We start from the raw sequence: 20,921 nt of genomic DNA on the forward strand, positions 1-20,921 counted from the left end.
ATGACATTTATTATTGCACATGGTTGATAAAGCAAGCATGATAAGTATTATTATGAAGCAAGACTGGCATTTTTTATGCAACCAGTCTAGCCATTTCTTACTGAGGCATGACATTTTGCATTGGACATCTTTGATAAAGCAAACAGGATCAGTGGTGTTATTTTTACTTTGGCATGACATTTTGTATTAGGCATCTTTGGTAAAACAAGCATAAGTGTTATTATGTAGCTAGACTGGCATTCCAATGAACCAGTCTAGTGATTTCTTATTGCGGTGTAGCATTTTGTATTGGACATCTTTGGTAAAGCAAGCATGAAAAGTTTTATTACGAAGCTATACCGGCATTTTTTATGCTACCAGTCTAGCTCTAGTCAATCTCTTACTGAGGCACAACATTTTGTATTGGGCATCTTTGATCAAGCAAGCAAGATGTAATTTTCTGACTGTGCCATGACATTTTGTATTAGGCACGTTTGGTAAAACCAGCATAAGTGTTCTTATGAAGCTAGACTGGCATTTCAATGCTGCCAGTTCAGTCATGTCATATTGTGGTATGGCATTTTGTATTGGGCGTCATCGGTAAAGCAAGCATGATAAGTGTTATGATGAAGCAAGACTGTCAATTTTATGCACTTAGTCTAGCCATTTCTTATTGCAGTATGACATTTTGTACTGGGTATCTTTGATAAAGCAAGCATGATAAATGTTATTATGTAGCTCGACTGCCATTTTAGTCCAGCCAGTTTGGACATATTTTCATACTTTGGCATGCATTTTTAATGGTAAAGCCAACTGGAGTATGTTCTTATGTAGGGATACTGCCATATATTGGCAGAACAAACATGGACATGTTTTCTTATAGTGTTGTTACTGGCATTATACACAAATCAAACATGAGTATGTTCTTATATGGGACTAAGAGGGTATAATGTTGCAGTCTGCATTGAAATGTATGGGCACAACCAGTGTGAACATGTTTCATATTGGCATATATTGTTGGAAAAGGCATCATGAAAATGTTCTGGGGGAAATGCTCCTGTGCACGGCTGGTGACTTGCATCTATTGTATATTTTTTCATGAGTTACCCTACAGAACCCAATTGCAAACTGTTTGTCTTTTTACCCAATGTTTCTAAAAAGTGTGCTCTAAAATGCACAATTTTCACCCATTATTTAAAAATAATTCTCGGGTTTGGGGGGACGAACCTGCTTTGAGTGGTGTGGGCTCCCTTGCTGCACTCTGTCGCTCAGTCATATCAGGTGCAAATATTTACACCCCTCCAGCTGCCAATGAAAGCATCTAAAAAAACAGTGCTGTAAACCCAAAAAAGGGAAATATAGTAATTACATTACAGCACATGAAACATCTACTAAGAAATCCTCCTGCTCTAAATCAAACTGTACCATTAATGACTGTGGAGACAGATATGAGGTTGAACTGGCCAAAGGCCAATTCAAAATAAAAGAAATAAAAGACGACGGAAAAGACAGGCCACAGCCACTTTAGCTAATTGGGTACTTGAAAGCCCGCTTAAGGAGGCTCTAGAAGAGCCAGTTTGCCCTAATGAGCCTGCGGATGATCCTTGCGTCTCCTTGATGCAAATGTCAAATACTGGAGCAATTTCTACAGCACATGTGCCACCTCCTACAGAATGTGAACCTCTGGAACAGACGTGCTAACCAAATCCCAAAGGCTTTATTTGAAGTGTAATTGTCCTTCTTTATCAGTAGTAAAACACAGCGAAATGCCTCAGCAACTAAACCATTTATCATTACAACTGTGCGTGCTTTCTCGAATTTAGAATATTTAAATCATTCCTGCGTATTTTCATTATTGAGGGAACATTTTTCATTTCACTCACTCTCAACAAACGATATTGGGCCTCATTACGGGTCTGGCGGTAACCCTGCCGGTGCTGCCAGCGGGTTGCCGCTGGACCTGTAGAAATGTACCGGCGCCTGATTTCTTGGTGCCTTCGGCCCATTACGACTCCGGCGGCCGAGAAGTCAGGTGCTAGTATATTTGTTAATCCCATTCCCATAGAGTCCCATAGGAGTCTATGCGAGTGGGGACACGGAAGCACTGTTGCTTCCGTGAAGGGTTTACCTACCGTGACCACTGTGCCCAGCATGGTCAGGCCTGTCGGGCACAGCAGCTCTGGCAGGAAAACACGTAGTTTGCCGGTCCAGAAACAAGGGTGCCAGTGAGAGAAACAAGGGTGCCAGTGAGCTTAGCGGCACACTTGTTTCTGGACCGGCAACAATGTAATGATGCCCATTGACTTGGTGGAGCTGATTAATAGTGCAGATCAAAAAATATCCTCAATTGTACACCATTTTTCTTCGCATATAGTGGGCTATATTTTAAAATTTTCCACCTTTTATTGAAAACTGGGGTATGGATTTTTTCCCTATCCGTCTATTATAATAAATAAGCCAGTCGTGAAATCGGCAGTAAGTAAACCAGCTGGTCAATACATGGATTTGAAGATGAATATCCTACGTAAAAGCAGAGCTAGGAGTCAGCAGAGGAAAGAAAGTCAGCAGAGGGAGGAAAGTCAGCAGAGGAAAGAAAGTCAGTAGAGGGAGGAAAGTCAGCAAAGGAAAGAAAATGAGCAGAGGTAGGACAGTCAGCAGAGGAAAGAAAATGAGCAGAGGTAGGAAAGTCAAGAGAGGTGGGAAAGTCAGCAGAGGAAGGAAAGTCAGCAGAGGAAAGACAATGAGCAGAGGTAGGACAGTCAGCAGAGGAAAGAAAATGAGCAGAGGTAGGAAAGTCAACAGAGGTAGGAAAGTCAGCAGAGGAAGGAAAGTCAGCAGAGGAAGGAAAGTCAGCAGAAGAAGGAAAGTCAGCAGAGGTATGAAAGTCAGATGAGGTAGAAAAGTCAGCGAGGAAGGAAAGTCCACGTGGAACGATTATCGGAAGAAGAGTCCAGAGACACAGCAGTCTAGGAATGGTCTGGGCTCCTGGGCCTGTTGTAATCAGAAATCATTTCTCGCAGGCCTCAAGTCGAGGGTACACGCGGGGGCTTAGAGTCCCCCAACTATTTTCAGAGGGTGGACTTAGTCCCCCCCCAGCTGAAATGATAAACATTGAATGTCCTCTTTGAGTTTATGAATTAAAGCCGACCTCAGGGATACAACCGCAGTCTTCATGTTTGCAGGCCGGACACTTCAACAGTGCATTATATAAGCTGATGAAAAGTGACAACTAAAGGTGAAATGTCCCATTTCGTAATGCAAGTCCCAGGGAAAACATTTGTATTGGTTCTTGGAGTTTAAAACATGCACACCTTTTAAAGTTTTCACAAACACTATTAGAAGAAATCATCCCTTCTTGATTTTGTGTGTATGATGATTTTATGAAAGGCAAATGCCACTCGCCTAGTGCAATTTGGGTGGTTATGCAAAGCCAATTTAATCAAATGTGCATTTTTACCTTGCTATTCTGATTTCTGGCAACATTGCATCCCATTGCGTTTGTTGATGAGTGCCCACACTTTGATGTTTAGGACTTGACCCCTGAGTCTTGGCCCTAATATTCCTAAGGAAATAGTCATCAGTACTTGGAACTCAAGAGGCCAGAGTCATCTTTTTGATGAGAGATATGGAGCTGCTATTTTTAGAATGTCAGATATTGTGTTTATGCAGGAAACTTGGCTTTTTGACGAACTGTATGTTGATGATTTCAAGACTTATTCTAAGCTAGCCACGAAAGGTCAGGTGGGAAGACCTATGAAGGGACTTGATTGTAGGTCTTCGTTCTTACTTTAATGCCACAGTAATATCTGTGGATGACTGAAATTACGTTTTGGTGATAGCAGTCAGGCAGCATTATGTAAGAGTACTGATATTTATTAACGTTTTTTGTTCCTCCTTCAGGCTTTATACTTCTGGCATTATGAAAGCTATTGAAAAGTAAATGGCATGATCCAATGATGTTGATTTGGGTGATCTAAACGGTCATTATAGAAAGCAGGAGGATAATTTAAATGAACTAGTATGGGTTAATTTGCTGCCATCTGTTAACCTACTACAACCGATAGGTAACATGGCGGGTTATCTCTGGTGTAGAGAAGTAGACTTGTATGTCATTGATAGAATCTGCCCCCTCACCTCCGACATATTGGATGAAGGACAAGAAGGCACTGTGTATGACACCAGGTATCATTCCAATATCGCATTGGGTGTATGAGAGACCTTATGCACTAAGACAACGGTACCAAATGTACCCTCAAACTGAAGGGGTAGCAGGAGATTTGTAGACACCACTGAAGATTGAAGAGCGGTAAAGAAAATCTGACAGGTGCAAAGTGATGTCATAAGGAGAAGACATGACGATGCACATAACCGATATAAAATAATTAAAGAATGAAGATGTAACTGAAGAAGGAAAATAAACATCTATACGAGTGAGAAGAAACCATATATATAGGGACAAACTATTGTATGGCACCAAAACTAATAAGACCTCAGCAGATGATGAACCCAGACTCATTGTTTCCTTTGACAATGCTTCCCACAGTGCCCGCAGGATCATTGAACGACATTGGCGCGTGTTGATCCTAGATAAAGATTTATGCCCTTTACTCTCTAAACGCCCTACCATTACGTACAAGAGAGTACCTTCGCTCAAAGACAAGCTTGTCTCCAGTTTTCTGTCTCCTAGTGTTTCTAGTCCTCCCTTTTCAAATTGGCTGGCGGTGTCCCTCATTGGCTTTACCAAATGTGCCAAATGTAAAGCATGCGCACATGCCATCCCTTGTAAATCCTTTTTGCATCCAATCACTAAATGCAATCAAATTATTAATCACTCCATTAACTGTGACACCACTTTTGTTGTCTATGTCCTTTCATGTCCATGTAAGAAGTGGTACGTGGGGAGCACTACCTGCAAGCTCAAGCTCAGAATTCTCCAGCATCTCAGGGCTATCAAAAACTTGGATCCCGCGTACCCCATGGCCAAACACTTTCAGCAGGAGCATGAGAATGATTTAAATTTGCTTACATTCTTTGCGGTTGCACATATTCCCATCCATCCTAGGGGTGGAGACCGCGTCCTTAAATTGAGACAACTGGAAACACGTTTTATCTTGGACCTTGATACCAAGTTTCCCAATGGACATAACCTTGATGAGGAGCTTTATACATTCTTGGGGACTTAAATTTGGAAGTTATGGTTTATGTTTATGTCATCTCTCCTTTTGCAGTTGCTTTTTGATGATTTTTTTTGGCATAGGTTTTCTTTGTTGGCAATTCTTTCTCCTAATATATTACATCCTTGGCCTGTCTGTACTATTTTACACCTTATCTCATCAGTGTTTTAGTGTTCAGATTGTCCATGTTCAACTATTTTATTTTTTGCTGTAGCACGACCTTTTGGGACTTGAGCTCTTTATTGTGCTTGTTTATTTTCCTTTATCTTCTTTTTCTTGTCTATGTAGCTCGGCCTCCCTTGTGTCTGTAGTCTTGTAGTGGATTATGGCTTTTGAGTTCTGCACTAGTATTAACTACTACATTTGATATTGGTTAATAGTAGTTAACCCTTATCCTTATAGCCCATGTTAGATCTATGATCTTCAGGCAAAAATAATGTTTTTACATCCTTTCCTCTTAACTGGTTAGCCATGGACTTTGTCTTTTTATGTGTGTTCATTGTTGTCACTCTGGCTCCCGTATAATTGCATAGTATTGAGGTTGCTAGATATTCTCTTTTTTATTGATGCTGACATCTTGCATTTTTTGCTACCATTGATTCCGGCATCTAGGCCTGGCATATTTGCACAGTATTATGTTGCTATGCATTTGCACTTTATTTCATCTTTTAATGGGGCCAGATTACTATATCATGCATTTTTATAGATTTTTATCTTTCAACCATTACATTTGTGCTTCACTATGCTGTTACAAATGTATGCAATTGCATTTTATCCCATCAGCCAGAATGTTGAAAATTTCTTTCTGTATATACACTTTTATTGTGACCGTGGCTCTGCATTTTTGCACATTACCTTGCTGCTATTATTGTTTGTGTATGCACTTTGCATTATTTGCACTCCAATTTGCACATTACCTTGCTGCTATTATTGCCTGTGTATGCACTTTGCATTGTTTGCACTTCTATTTTGCTGCTATAATTGCTTGCATATGCACTTTATCTCCAGTTCAATGGTATTAGAATTTTATACCTTTTTTAAGGAGGACCAAGATTTATGCCATTCATCTTCTCATGTGGCTATTTAATATATTGTGTTTCCACTCGGAATTACGTGTCTCTATGTACACTGCTTGATTACTATTATTGACATTGGAATTGCAGTGTTGCCTGCCATGGAATGTGCACATTAGAGCTCCATTATTCTGCTGTTGCTATGACCCTGCTTGGAGCACATTCATTAGTTTATGTGCTGTTTGACTTCAGGCTTTTCATTATGGCAATTTCATTCCGTCATGGCCGCTGCTCTTTCCATCTGCCTAGGCACTTCTCTGAGTTCCATAGACATAGCTAAAGGACTATACTGGTAACAACTATTAAGATGCTTTAGTCCCTTGTTTTTTCACGTGACCAGGCACTCAGTTGAGTGTGAAACGCGTTGTGTGCGGGCCGTTCTGACGGGCGTCCTGCCTCTGTTTTTGCTGCTGTTCCAGCCATACTTTGCATTTTTTCGTTTACTTTAAACAATTTTTGTGCAACATTAAATAATTTTTTGTGACCTTTTTAGTGTTGTCCATTGTGCTTTTTCTGTTTGGAAATTGGGCATTCAACTGTTCTAATTGACTGCGGAGAGTGCGGTTCATTTTCCTCTTTTTGTTGACATATATATATATATATCACACGGCCACAGTAGTGGCTGTGTAGTCATGGTTAAGTTGCTGTTTCCATAGGAAGAGCACTTTTTGGGCAGCCTATAACTCCGCTCCCCCTGGACGAATCCTCACCAAACTTTGCAAAAAAAGTAAATGGGCCACTTTAATTTTTTTGCAAAGTTTGGTGATGTTTTGTCCAGGGGGGCAAAAGTTATAGGGGGGGTCCCAAAACGTCTTTTTTTCCCATAGACTGAATGGGGGAAAAACTTTGCGCACGCATACAGGTCAAACTGCAGGACGGATTTTCACCAAATTTGCGGCAGGGGCTTGGTCCCGAAAGCGTGCTTTTGTAAATTTGGTGCCAATCCATCCAGTAGTTTCCTTTAAAATGACCAAAAAATATGTCTAAAAAAATTAGTGATATCTATGTCCGCTCCGCGGTAACACTTCCCTGCTCGCTCCGTAGACAAGATACCGATTGGCTAGGGGGTGACGTCATGACCGCAGACATGCAGCATCTTTGCCGATTGGCTGCAGCGAGCCGTGATGTGCGCCCGACATCTTGGATCCGACGACAGTGCGGTCGCAACCAGAGTCGAAATGCTATTTCGGAAACTGTTTTTGTCTGCTACAGTGTTTGAGGAGGTCAATACCGTTTAGGCGGCAGGTGTTAATGAAGTATTTGCCATGCCCGCCTTGTCCGGGATGTTTGTAAGTACTGAAAATGAGGGGTCTCATAAGGATAGTACTTCAGTCCGTGCTGTGGGCAGGCAACTTCAAACTGTTCTAAGGACATGCGTGGTGTTAGCGAACACTACAATTGAATAGATGCTGTAGTTCCTATTTTTGTTTGTATGGGTGTGCTACTAATTTATACGTTTGTATGGGTGTGATATGCTGCGGTGGTTGTGGCCAGGGTCTAGAGTCTTGGATGCATGGCCGTAGGCCATAGGCCATACTCCCAAGTAGCTAGGCCCTGGCCACAACCACCGCAGCATATAGCAGCTATACCTACACCCGTAGTCTCGCTTATTGATCAGGTGTTTGTGGGGAGGGAATAGAGGCTTGGATGCTTGGCCAAAGGCCATGTACACAAGATCAAATTTGTACGTAGAGAATTTATAAGGCACTATGGGTGCGGTATGCTGTGGTAGTTGTGATCAGTACGTAGAGTCTTGGCTGCATGGCTGAAGGCCATGCACCCAAAAACACAGTTATAAGCACTGCAGTTATAAGCCACTATGGGTTTCATATACTGGACACACATGCATTCACATATATATGGCCTTACACCCAAGACTCTAGCCTCCGGCCACAACCACTGCAACATATAACAGCTATAGATACACCCGTAATATCAAACATCAATTTATACGTAGTGGACTTACACGTCACAATGGGTGCAATATGCTGTGGTGGGAAACTGTTTTGGTCTGCTACAGTGTTTGAGGAGGTCCAGACAGTAAGAGATGTGTGAAATACTGTACTTGTTTAGGTGGCAGGTGTTAATGAAGTAATTGCCATGCCCGCCTTGTCCGGGATGTTTGTAAGTACTGAAAATGAGGGGTCTCACAAGGATAGTACTTCAGTCCGTGCTGTGGGCAGGCAACTTCAAACTGTTCTAAGGACACGCGTGGTGTTAGCAAACACTACAATTGAGTAGATGCTGTAGTTCCTATTTTTGTTTGTATGGGTGTGCTACTAATTTATACGCCGCCATGGGTGTGATATGCTGCGGTGGTTGTGACCAGGGTCTAGAGTCTTGGATGCATGGCCGTAGGCCATAGGCCATACTCCCAAGATGCTAGGCCCTGGCCACAACCACCGCAGCATATAGCAGCTATACCTACACCCGTAGTCTCGCTTATTGATCAGGTGTTTGTGGGGAGGGACTAGAGGCTTGGATGCATGGCCAAAGGCCATGTACACAAGATCAAATTTGTACGTAGAGAATTTATAAGGCACTATGAGTGCGATATGCTGTGGTGGTTGTGGACAGTACGTAGAGTCTTGGCTGCATGGCTGAAGGGCATGCACCCAAAAACACAGTTATAAGCACTGCAGTTATAAGCCACTATGGGTTTCATATACTGGACACCCATGCATTCACATATATATGGCCTTACACTCAAGACTCTAGCCTCCGACCACAATCACTGCAACATATCACAGCTATAGGTACACCCGCAGTATCAAACATCATTTTATACGTAGTGGATTTACAAGCCACTATGGGTGCAATATGCTGTGGTGGGAAACTGTTTTGGTCTGCTAAAGTGTTTGAGGGGGTCCAGAAAGTGAGAGTTGGGTGAAATACTGTACTTGTTTAGGCGGCAGGTGTTAATGATGTATTCGCCATGCCCGCCTTGTCGGGGATGTTTGTAAGTACTGAAAATTAGGGGTCTTATAAGGATAGTACTTCAGTCCGTGCTGTGCGCAGGCAACCTCAAACTGTTCTAAGGACACGTGTGGTGTTAGCGAACACTACAATTGAGTAGAAGCTATAGTTCGTATTTTTGTTTGTATGGGTGTGCTACTAATTTATACGCCGCCATGGGTGTGATATGTTCAGGTGGTTGTGGCAGGGGCCTAGAGTCTTGGGTGCATGGCCGTAGGCCGTAGGCTGTAGGCCATACTACCCAGACGCTAGGCCCTGGCCACAACCACCGCAGCATATTGCAGCTATACCTACACCCGTAGTCTCGCTTATTGATGATCAGGTGTTTGTGGAGAGGGACTAGAGTCTTGGATGCATGGCCAAAGGCCATGTACACAAGATCAAATTTGTACGTAGAAAATTTATAAGGCACTATGAGTGCGATATGCTGTGGTAGTTGTGATCAGTACGTAGAGTCTTGGCTGCATGGCTGAAGGCCATGCACCCGTAAACACAGTTAGAAGCACTGCAATTATAAGGCACTATGGGTTTCATATACTGGACACCCATGCATTCACATATATATGGCCTTACACCCAAGACTCTAGCCTCCGGCCACAACCACTGCACCATATCACAGCTATAGATACACCCGTAGTATCAAACATCAATTTATACGTTCTGGACTTACAAGCCACAATGGGTGCAATATGCTGTGGTGGTCATGGCCAGGATGTAGAGTTTTGTGTGCATAGCCTTTTTATAAGCAGTGAAGTTATAAGGCACCATGGTTTTCATATAGTACATTGATTGTGGGCAGGATGTGCATTTTTGGCTGCATGGCTGCCGTGCGACATACTTCTAAAACTCTAGGCCCTGTGCACAACCACCACACCATAGCACAGCAATGCATTCGCCCGTACTATCGCTTATTGCTCAGATAGTTCTGGGGAGGGTGTACAGCCCAAGAACGAACTTATAAGCACTGGAGTTATAAGCCACTGTACACCCATACATTTAAATATCTATGGCCAAACCCCCAAAACTCTAGGCCCTGAGCACAACCACTGCAGCATATTGCATAGCCACGGTAGTGGCTGTGTACTTATGGTGAAGTTGCTGTTTCCATAGGAAGAGTACTTTTTGGGTGCCTTATAACTCTGCTTCCCCATGGATGAATGCTCACCAAACTTTGTAAGAAACATTTATGGGCCACTCTGAATTTCTTTGAAAAGTTTGGTGATGTTTGGTCCAGGGGGGAAAAGTTATAGGGCGTTGTCTAAAATGTCTCTTGTTCCCATAGACTGAATGGCGGAAAAACTTTGGCCCTCATTCCGAGTTTGGAGGTAAATACCGTCCTTTACCGGCATGGCGCAAATAGCGTGTCCGTGCTGGCAATAGACTGCTAAGAGCACACTATTACCAGTTCGCGGGCATGAGCTTTGTGCCATGCTGATAACGGACGTAGCGGCATGCCGCAAAAGGGCCCGAAAACCCCCCTACTGGCATGAAACGCACCGTAGACAACACTACAGCCATAGATCAACACAGCATTAGTGGTTACCGTAAATAGCGGTCACCGTTATTTATGGTCACCATTAAATTGCGGAACCGGAAACAGCGTCATCGCACAGGAACGGGAAGGAGCATGGCGGCCATCTTTAAAAACACATTCTATTGCCATTCTCACCAGACAGGACCCCTGGCACAATGGTGACCCACTGGAAACTAACTGCTACCACCCAGGAATGCCCAAAGCACCAAAGAAGGGTGCTGCACGCCTCAGAAAGGAGTGGTTCAGCCCAGATGAGCCACAAATGCTTGTGGATAGACTCCACGAGCATGGTGGGACTGTTTTCAGCAGCAACATGCGCAGGGAGGCGGTGCAAAAAAAAAAAAAGAAAATCTGGGCACTAGTATGCCAGAAGGTGAGCGCTGTGGGCAACACCCCCCGCACCATAAAGGATTGCCGCAAAAGGTGAGACGACCTGCGGCTGAGGGTTGGAGCATCCTCTCTGCGAACAGAAACCACGCCTTGGAGACCGGAGGAGGCCCAAGTTCGCCAATTAAACTCATTCCGTGGGAGGAGACATGTGCGGCCATGGTAGGGGCCAAATCCATCGAAGGGGTCGGAGAAATGGCGTGTGGTGCGGCGTCATCCACTGATGGAGGTGAGTGTCCAAAGAAAATACTGCTAACGCAAATGTCATGAAAGTTACTGCTAAGGTCTGGCCAAGAAGTCACGGCATGGTCGGCCACACACCCCCACTGTAAATCATGCCAAAGCAAGTGAGACCCAAGCCAGTGCCAGGTGCAAGGCTGTAACGTATATGACACATACCACACAAAGTTGCCCATTCCATGAGGCACACAGGGTAGTTGATGTAAACAGTGGGCATGTTTGACAGCACAGTACCTGGCCAACATGAGTGACACCGACATATGCATGCATTTACCGAAGTTCCCAACACAAATGCAGATTAGCCACAATTGTCTGAATGTGCTATCGTAGTCATGTATGAATGCTGGCTCTCCAAAAATCACTCATGCCGTCCCTCTATTCCACCCCCACTGGCAGTGAGCATGACAGTGAGGAGCAGGAGAGCAACCGTCCCAGCACTTCCAGGGGCCAAGGCAGGGGCCGCTGTCTCCCAGCGACAAAGACAACACCTGGACGTACACCACCAGCTCCAGCAAGGCCTGTGGAGGGTGCACCACCCCCACCCACACCCCCACCCCTCCCTGCACTGGCTGCAGACACATGCCCAACGCCACGGTCCGAGGAGTCCAGTGTGGCTGGGGAGGTGGCAGCCACAACCCCCCTCGAAGTTGAGGACAGCCCCAATGCCATCTGGGGAGCAACAGAGGAAGACACAGTGGAAGTCGTGCACACCCCTGAAGCCTATTCAAACCCCCAGGTATCCTTTAGTGACTCGGGTGAGACTGACACACAGGAGCAGTCTGGCCAAGGACCAACACTGGGACATGGCAGTCCTGTGTACAGTTCCCTTGAGGAAGCGCCGGCAGGACATGTCAGCCCAATCCCCAGCAGGGCCACTGCTCCATCCGCCGTTGCACAGCGGGCTGACCGGCTCGCAGCCCTCATTACAGAATTTGTGCAGGACAATCGGCAGGCCTGGCAGGAATGGCATTCTCAATTGAGGGCACTGGGCCAGTCCATAACTTAAAGCACCAATCGGCTCTGCGAGGTGCTCGGCCGCATAGCCGATGCTCTGGAGGCTGCTCATCCTGGCCAACAGCCTCAGCATGAGGACACACCTTCAATGCCAACTCCACCCAGACCAGCCCACTCCATCGGTCGCTCCGTATTCTGCGCCGCCGGACATGCCCCCCCCTGGCTCCGGGAGCGCAGAGTGACATTACTGCCAGCCACATGTGGGCTACGTGGACCATATGCTACTAGTGTGGGGTTGTTGTGGTGGGAGGGGGAGGAGGGTGAAGGTGTGTTGGGGAGTTGTGCTGGAGGGGGAGAGGAGTGAGGGTGGTGGAAGATTTGGTTTTCACGTTGATATTTCAAAATTCAATACACCGGTTGTGCATCAAAAAAATTGCCAGAGTGGGCATTCATCATTGCACATGTGTCATTTATTCTTGCACAGTGCATAGTGTACATGTATCCCCCACACCCAGTGCCCTATGTGCTAACAATATGTCACCCTCTGCTGATTTGTGGGTCAGAAATATTGTGCAATCATAAACTGCCGCACGGCACGTCCCTCCTGTGCATCGGCACGGTGATGATGTCCTGCCACATCTTCCTCCTCCCCTTTATCATCATCAGGTGGTAGCAGTTCCATGTCAGGGGGCAGGGGCATGTTCCGACGGATACACATATTGCGCAGCATTACACATGCCATGGTGATCTTGGCCACCTTCTCATGGCTGTAGAGGAGAGCCCCACCCGACCGTCTGAGGCAGCAAAATCATACCTTCAACAGGCCAAATGTCTGCTCTATCACCACATGTGTACGGGTATGGGAACGATTGTAGTCCCCCTCGTGCCTGGTCTGTGGGTTTTGGACAGGGGTCATGAGCCACGGCTTCAAGGGATAGCCACAAACACCTGCATGAGATTGGAATAAAGGTAAGTGACTGCACTATTATGTAGGACAACTGTAGTAGTCTCACATGGACAAAGGTAATTTGTGCGCACACGCACATGTCCCTGGATGCATTGACCCCATTTCTGGCCCTGCTATGTGCCCTGTGGAATGGACTAATGGTGTGGGTTTCATCTTCGAGATGGGTCATGGTGTGCACTGACGTCTTGTTGCACGTGCATCGTATATGCATACAGCAGTCTTGGTGTGAAATGAGTGATGAGTAGTGTTCTGTGGAATTTGGTAGTAAGGAGCTTTGCCTGTAGTCAGTTCTATATTTGGCATTCTGCACTGATCAGTTCCATGGTGACATTCAGCACTCCTATGGGTGTGCCGAACCAGTGACATACTGTGGTATTCCAGGTCAACTCAGTTCAATGCACGGCCAGGGATAACTGTCCTGTGTGGTGTAATGCGGCAGTCAGCAACATAGTGCATATGCAGTGCAGAGTGCTGGATGTCCTTACGGTGTGTGAGGGCTAGTGATGAGTTGTGCATGTGTTGTGGGATGTGGGTTGGTTACCTGTTAGTCATGTAGTGATGGGTGTTGGCCTTACTTCATCACTATGGGATTTGGTTGTCATGTACCATTTCAGTTGCTTTGGGGCACAGTGTTCGGTGATGTGCACATCGTGCACTGATGTCAACATTCCCACCCAGGTGGAGTATGCTTCACCCCCTTCCCACCCAGGTGGAGTATGCTTCCCCCCCTTCCCACCTAGGTGGAGAATGCTTCCCCCCTTCCCACCCAGGTGGAGTATGCCTCCCCCCTTCCCAACCAGGTGGAGTATGCCCCCCCTTCCCACCCGGGTGGAGTGTGCAGCCTCCAACCCCACAACCCCAATGCACTGCCATGCCCCAGTCAGGCAACTCACCAAGCAGCCAGGCACGTCGTCCAGCATGTCGCTCGATGTAGCGTGGTAGCGTGGAGTTCCGCAGTACCAAAGAGTCATGAGTTGATCCTGGATATCGGGCACAGCAATGTGTGATGATCTTGCTGGCGTCGCATACCATCTGCACGTTGATGGAGTGCTATTGCTTGCGGTTGCGATACGCCACCTCCATGGCATGCGGGACCACCAACTCCACGTGGGTGCAGTCGAGGGAACCTACACAATTTGGCATGCCTGCCAGTGCATGGAAGGCAACTTTTGTATCGAATATCTCCTGGGGAGTCCGTGGTAGGGATATGTACTCCCTTGTATACTTCAGTAGGGCATCCAGCACTTGGTTCAGTATCCAGGAAAATAAGGGTTGTGATATGTCATGCATGTGCCCCACTGTGTGCTGGTAGGTGCCTGTGGCAAGGAAGTGGAGCACAGACACTACCTTCATTAGAGGGGGGATGGCAGTGCGTATTTCTATGCGGCTCACTATGTCATTGTGTATCAGGTCCACTATGGGGGTGATGGTGTCCCGGTCAAGCCGGTACAGGATGTGGATCTGCTCAGGTGTTAGGTTGAAGGGGATGGCTCTGATGCGAGGGATTGGGGGCTGCCGGAGTGGTAACGGTGGCTGCACTGGTGGGGCATGCTGGGCCTGTCTCACCCTCCTTCTCCTCCTGGGTCTCCTCTGTGGTGGCGGCTGTTGTTGTTGTTGTTGTTGAGGCATTGCAAGCAGGGCCTCCAGCTCCAGTAATGCGTTTACTATTGGTATCATCTTGGTGTGGGAGGGGGTGTGGTGTGTGGGCATGCTCCTTTTGTACTGGCCTTCACTCCATTGCCTCCACCTGTGCTGATTGTGTGCACCTGTGGCACTTGAAAACACTGCTCAGGGTTCTTTACACCTTGTCGGTGTTGCCGGTATTTACACCATGTCGGTAAGTTTGTTTTCGGCCTTCAGGAGGCCGTTATTTGCATGTCCGCATTACTTGTGATTAGCTCTGGTTTACGGCATGCTGCTAATGCCGCCATGGTGTGTCGCACGCTCGCCTAGACCGCTATTTACGGCATCGTAAAGTATGATGCCGTAAATAGCGGTCTGGTTGGTCAGAATAGCCGTAGCGGTAAGCGATGCCGGTAATCCTTTACCGGCATCGTTTTTCCCTTACCTCCAACCTCGGAATGACCCCCTTTGTGTCCGTTGACATGTGGCGCTTTCCCTGATTGGTTGTGGAACAGCGTGAAGAACGTCAGCTTTCTTCGGTGCCCCCGTCATCTTTTATTCATGTTTTGGTGTACGCGGAGATCGCCAGTAACACATACAAAACAAGACAGCATTGCACTTGTCACACTTATGAAATACTATTTCAGAAGGTGACCTTTAAGGAGTGTGGGATGGGATGGGGCAGCACCAACTGAAAAAGTGGAGTGTTCTTGTCACCAAAGCCATACGGTTAAATGGAAGCTGGTGCTCACTGTACAACTACCAATTAGTGCGTCTGGGTTACAATGTTTTTGGAATAATATTGCCATCAGACTGGCGTATTAAGTTTTGAAAACTAAGCCCACCATCTGCACTGTTTGCTGGAAACAGTGATTCTGGAGGTTTATGGGAGTAGCGGTTCTCATAATTGGATTTCAATATGTTGTTGCAAAGTAAGAATGTATTTGGCTTCTGAGTGAATGTCACATTAGTTGCTTTTTTGGTTGCAAGCTCAATAGGCCCACGCATCCGAGTGAATGTATAAGGGGCAATTGTTTTTTGACCTTGAGCAAAAGGGAAACTTTAGGATCAATTCAAGGAATGAAAGGTTCGAAAAAAATAGCAATTGATAAGGTTATGTTTTAAAAATGTTTGTAAGGCACATGCAATATCAGTCCACGAAGATTCTTCGGTGTGAATACGTTGGTGACTGACTTGGCGAAAAAGAATGGAGGCAATACATATTATGTAAGTTTACTTTTCACCACTCTACACCGACCCGCTTTTTAATTTTAAATTACCGAAACTCTACTTGTGCCAATATAACTGAAGTATTATCTTTCTGCGCTGTTATATTTTTCCTCCAATAATGGAGAGTGCAGAGTTTCCACGTTTGCAGGGTATGACTACACTCACACTTTTCTAGCGTTAATATTTCTTGTTTGAAACGTTAAGTTTGCCCACATAGCTTTGTGTATCACTTTGCATGTTCTTTTGGTCTTGTTTGAAATCACGAGATGTAATTTTTTTTACGTGTCCATTCATTTTGCCTTCAAAGCTCATTTATCGTCTTCCTGTGTAGTTGCCATTTTCTTTTACCTTACGGCGCATGCAGAATCTTGACGTTTGTAGTCTGTTACTATATTTACACATGGTCAATAGTAACATTTCACTAAGATGTCCTGTTTGACCACTTACATTTGTGTATTACTTGGCACATTCTTTGTGTCGTTTTTTAAATTTTTTGCTAGAGGTTGGTTATTGACAAGTATTTTCTGTTACATTTTCCGCCCAGGTACATCTTGCCGTACTGTCCATGCCATGGTTTCCAGATGCCGAGTGACAGCTTTTTTGGAAGCCAAATACAACTGCTAGTGAGCGGTTGCCTGTCCATCACAATAATGTGGGATAACAGTCCAGGACCGGTTTGCCCGTGTGCTGAACTCGCTATTCGGAGCAACATTACATCATTTATGGTGCTGTAGGCCGAAGGTCATAGCGCCTTCTTGGAAATCACTGTGGAAACAAAGCGGCTGCTTTAACCAAGAATGCATACTTTTTGTATGGGAAAAGACCAACATTTGCCTCATCTTTACCATTTGCAATGACACCCTTAGAACCATTGTTATCATTCAATTGAAAATGGGATTACTCCGATGGTCTCTGACAGTTTCTTTTTAAATAAACCTACTTTACGAACTCTAAAATGTAAACGTTTTCTTTTACAATCCAGTCTGTTATTTCAAAATGTAAGTTATTACGTTGTACGTCGCTGTATGTTTATTTACAGGTTCTGCGTCACGTCACCTACTTGTGCATTTTGCAGGCTACCATGGAAACAGAAGAGGGGCTATGTATGAAACAACCACCTTCCCTTTCTATGGTGGCCATCTTGAAAAAGGATTTTGTTTTGTAATCCGACCCGCCAAAGCCGCTCCGGATTATCACCAGTAATCCTATTTTTTAGTAGCACACGTTACTGCTTTGCAAATCTAGACTATTACTGGCAAAGATTGTTGCGTCTATGTATTTTACTGAGAAGTATGAAGTACATGGAGTGTATGCAATTTTTTTTGTTTAAATGTATTTACACTGTGAAAGGTCGCTCTTAACGGAATATTTACTTTGTTTACAGGTGGCTTTATTTTTTGGTACAACAGGTAATAAGGCAATTTGCGAACGGTAATGAGCAAAGAGGCACCAAACGTTAATATGGGCCGGTAGATGTATGGCGAAAAATGTTGTGCGTTTGTTATTTGTAAGGTAGTGGCACTGTTTCTCATGCTTCTTCATTACAGCAGTGCTGCTGTTTCATGGGGAGGAAGGATGGCTTTAGCTGATGTCATTTTCAGATAAGTAGAACTTTTGCAAAAAATCTAAAATGTGTACTGTATTGGTAATCGCTGCCTGCCAATACGTGTTGGTGCTGTGAAAAGGAAATGTTGAAGGTGGACGTTCGTACATCAATATAAAATCTATTTCCACACAGTCCAGGAGGCATAGATCTTATTGTAAAGTGTGTACTGATTCTGGGACACGTCACAGTGCTGTACGCCAGCATATTGTCATGTGGCATTCTTCGCAAGGTGTATACTGTTTAGCAAAAAAACCTTGTTAAAGGGACGCTATGGTTACGTTGCCCTACTAAAAATCTGTGACATTCAGTAAAAAAATGTTTTATTAAAATGACGTTATAGTTAAATTGACCTACTAAAAACCCATAAAATTCACTCAAAAAAAACTTTGTTAAGGGGACGTTATGGTTAAGTTGCGCTACTAAAAACCTGTGAAATTCACTAAAAAAACTTTACAAACATGACATTATGGTTTAAAGTAAAACCGAAAACCCACTGAAATTCGTCAGTTATGGTAGGCTAAGCAACCATACCTGCTCGCCCCACTGTGCACTGCTAACACTAACACCCAGGACATGAAAGATGGCATCACAAATGTCATTAATGACATCACTGATGAAATCACATGTGTAGCCCCTTTGTTTGTGTTCACTGCCATATATATATATATATATATATTCAGCAAAAAAACGTTTTTAAAGGGATGTTATGGTTCAAGGTAAAACCGAAAATCCCTTGACATTCGCTAGTTATGGTAAGCTAAGCAACCATAACTCGCGCCACCACCGTGCACTGCTAAGACTAACACCCAGGACATCAAAGATGACATCACAAATGTCATTGATGACATCACTGATGACATCACATGTCTGGTTCTCTCTTTGTTCCTTTAGTGATATATCTTAGCCAGTAATACTTAGGAACAAAAAATCTAAAAGTACTATATTTGTACACTTACAGTTCAAATATGTTCTTACAGTAATTCATTTGGGGTTCACACTTAGCCTATGAAACATATAGATAGGGAGAATACGCACTTGAAAGATACCAATGCTTTCTGTGTGTGAAGACAATCAGTAAGTTTATCAACATTTTCTTATTCGTCTGCTGTTTTTTTTATTACTATACTTTCTGTGGATATGCTCATATTTGTATTCACATTACTCTCTTTAGGGTGCAGTCACATCATGTGATAGTTATTCATAGGGAAGTACTAGGTTTGAAGCAGAACAAGCATTTCTATTTTTCCTGTGCATAAAAATAATCAGGTAAGTTATCAACAATTTCTGGTTCTACTGCTGCTTTTTTGCATACTTCACTTTCACTGTATATACTAATTTTTGTATTTGTTGTTATGTCTTTGTGTTTTGTATGTACTAATGAAATTATATAGGAAGTGGTTTTCATTACCTACTTATAACATGTTGCATAGTACACAAAACTCTAATAAGAAAGCATTTATCATTTCACTATTTAACATGGGAAGATTATGAATATTGCACCTTCATCATGTATGCTGCATACAATGCTTATGTTTATACATGACTACATTATTACACTGTTAAGAATTTCATAATAGAATGCTATTTATGTCAATGCATTGCTTAATGCACCACATAGCTCATGTCATCTATTCCAATGGCCCTTGACAGGTTTTTATCAACATTATAATAAGACTCCCTTGTTCAGACTTTTCATGAAAAGTACATGCACATGTGATGTCATCAGTGATGTCATCAATGACATTTGTGATGCCATCTTTGATGTCCTGGGAGTTAGTCTTAGCAATGCACGTAGGTGGCACGAGTTATGGTTGCTTAGCTTACCATAACTAGCGAATGTGAAGGGATTTTCGGTTTTACATTGAACCATAACATCCCATTAAAAAAGTTTTTTTGATGAATATATATATATATATATATATATATATATATGTCAGTGAACAAAAACAAAAGGGCTACACATGTGATATCATCAGTGATGCCATCAATGACATTTGTGATGCCATCTTTCATGTCCTGGGTGTTAGTGTTAGCAGTGCACAGTGGGGCGGGCAGGTATGGTTGCTTAGCCTACCATAACTGGAAAATTTCAGGGTTTTTTCAGTTTTACTTTAAATCATAATATCACGTTTGTAAAGCTTTTTTAATGAATTTCACATTTTAGTAGCGCAACTTAATCATAACGTCCCCTTAACAAAGTTTTTTTTGAGTGAATATATATATATATATATATCCAGTAAAAAAACTTTGTTAAAGCGACGTTATGGTTAAGTTGCGCTACTAAAAACCTATGAAATTCAGTAAAAAAACATTGTTAAAAGGACGTTATGGTTAAGTGGCGCTACTAAAAACCTATGAAATATAGTGAAAAAACTTTGTTAAAGGGACGTTATGGTTAAGTTGCGCTACTAAAAACCTATGAAATCCAGTAAAAAAACTTTGTTAAAGGGACTTTATGGTTAAGTTGCGCTACTAAAAACCTATGAAATCCAGTAAAAAAACTTTGTTAAAGGGACGTTATGGTTAAGTTGCGCTACTAAAAACCTATGAAATTCAGTAAAAAAACTTTGTTAAAGGGACGTCATGGTTAAGTTGCGCTAATAAAAACCTATGAAATTCAGTGAAAAAACTTTGTTAAAGGGACGTTATGGTCCCAAGTAAAACTGAAAAACCCTTGAAATTCACCAGTTATGGTAAGCTAAGCAACCATAACTCGCGCCACCAACGTGCACTGCTAAGCCTTACACCCAGGACATCAAAGATGACATCACAAATGTCATTGATGACATCACTGATGACATCACATGGGCATTTACCTTTCATGAAAAGTCTGTACAAGGGATTCTCAGTGTAATGTTAATAAAGAAAGTGTCAAAGATTATTGGAATAAATATCAAGTGCTAATCAGTGCATTAAGCTATGCATTGATATAAATAGCATCCTATAATTAACTTAAATCCAGTATACTAAGGTACTCATGTAGAAACATAGGCATTGTGTGCAGCATACATGATGGAGGTGCAATATTCATAAGCTTGCCATGTTGAATAGTGAAATGATAACTGGTTTCATATCAGAGTTTTGCGTACAGTGAAACTTGTGATAAGTAGGTAATAAAACCCACTTACTACATAATTGCATTATTATAGACAAATCACAAAGAGACAGCACCGCATAC

The sequence above is a fragment of the Ambystoma mexicanum genome, chromosome 2q (assembly GCF_040938575.1).
Source record: "Ambystoma mexicanum isolate Mex_15411 chromosome 2q, UKY_AmexF1_1, whole genome shotgun sequence".
Classification (NCBI taxonomy): domain Eukaryota; kingdom Metazoa; phylum Chordata; class Amphibia; order Caudata; family Ambystomatidae; genus Ambystoma; species Ambystoma mexicanum.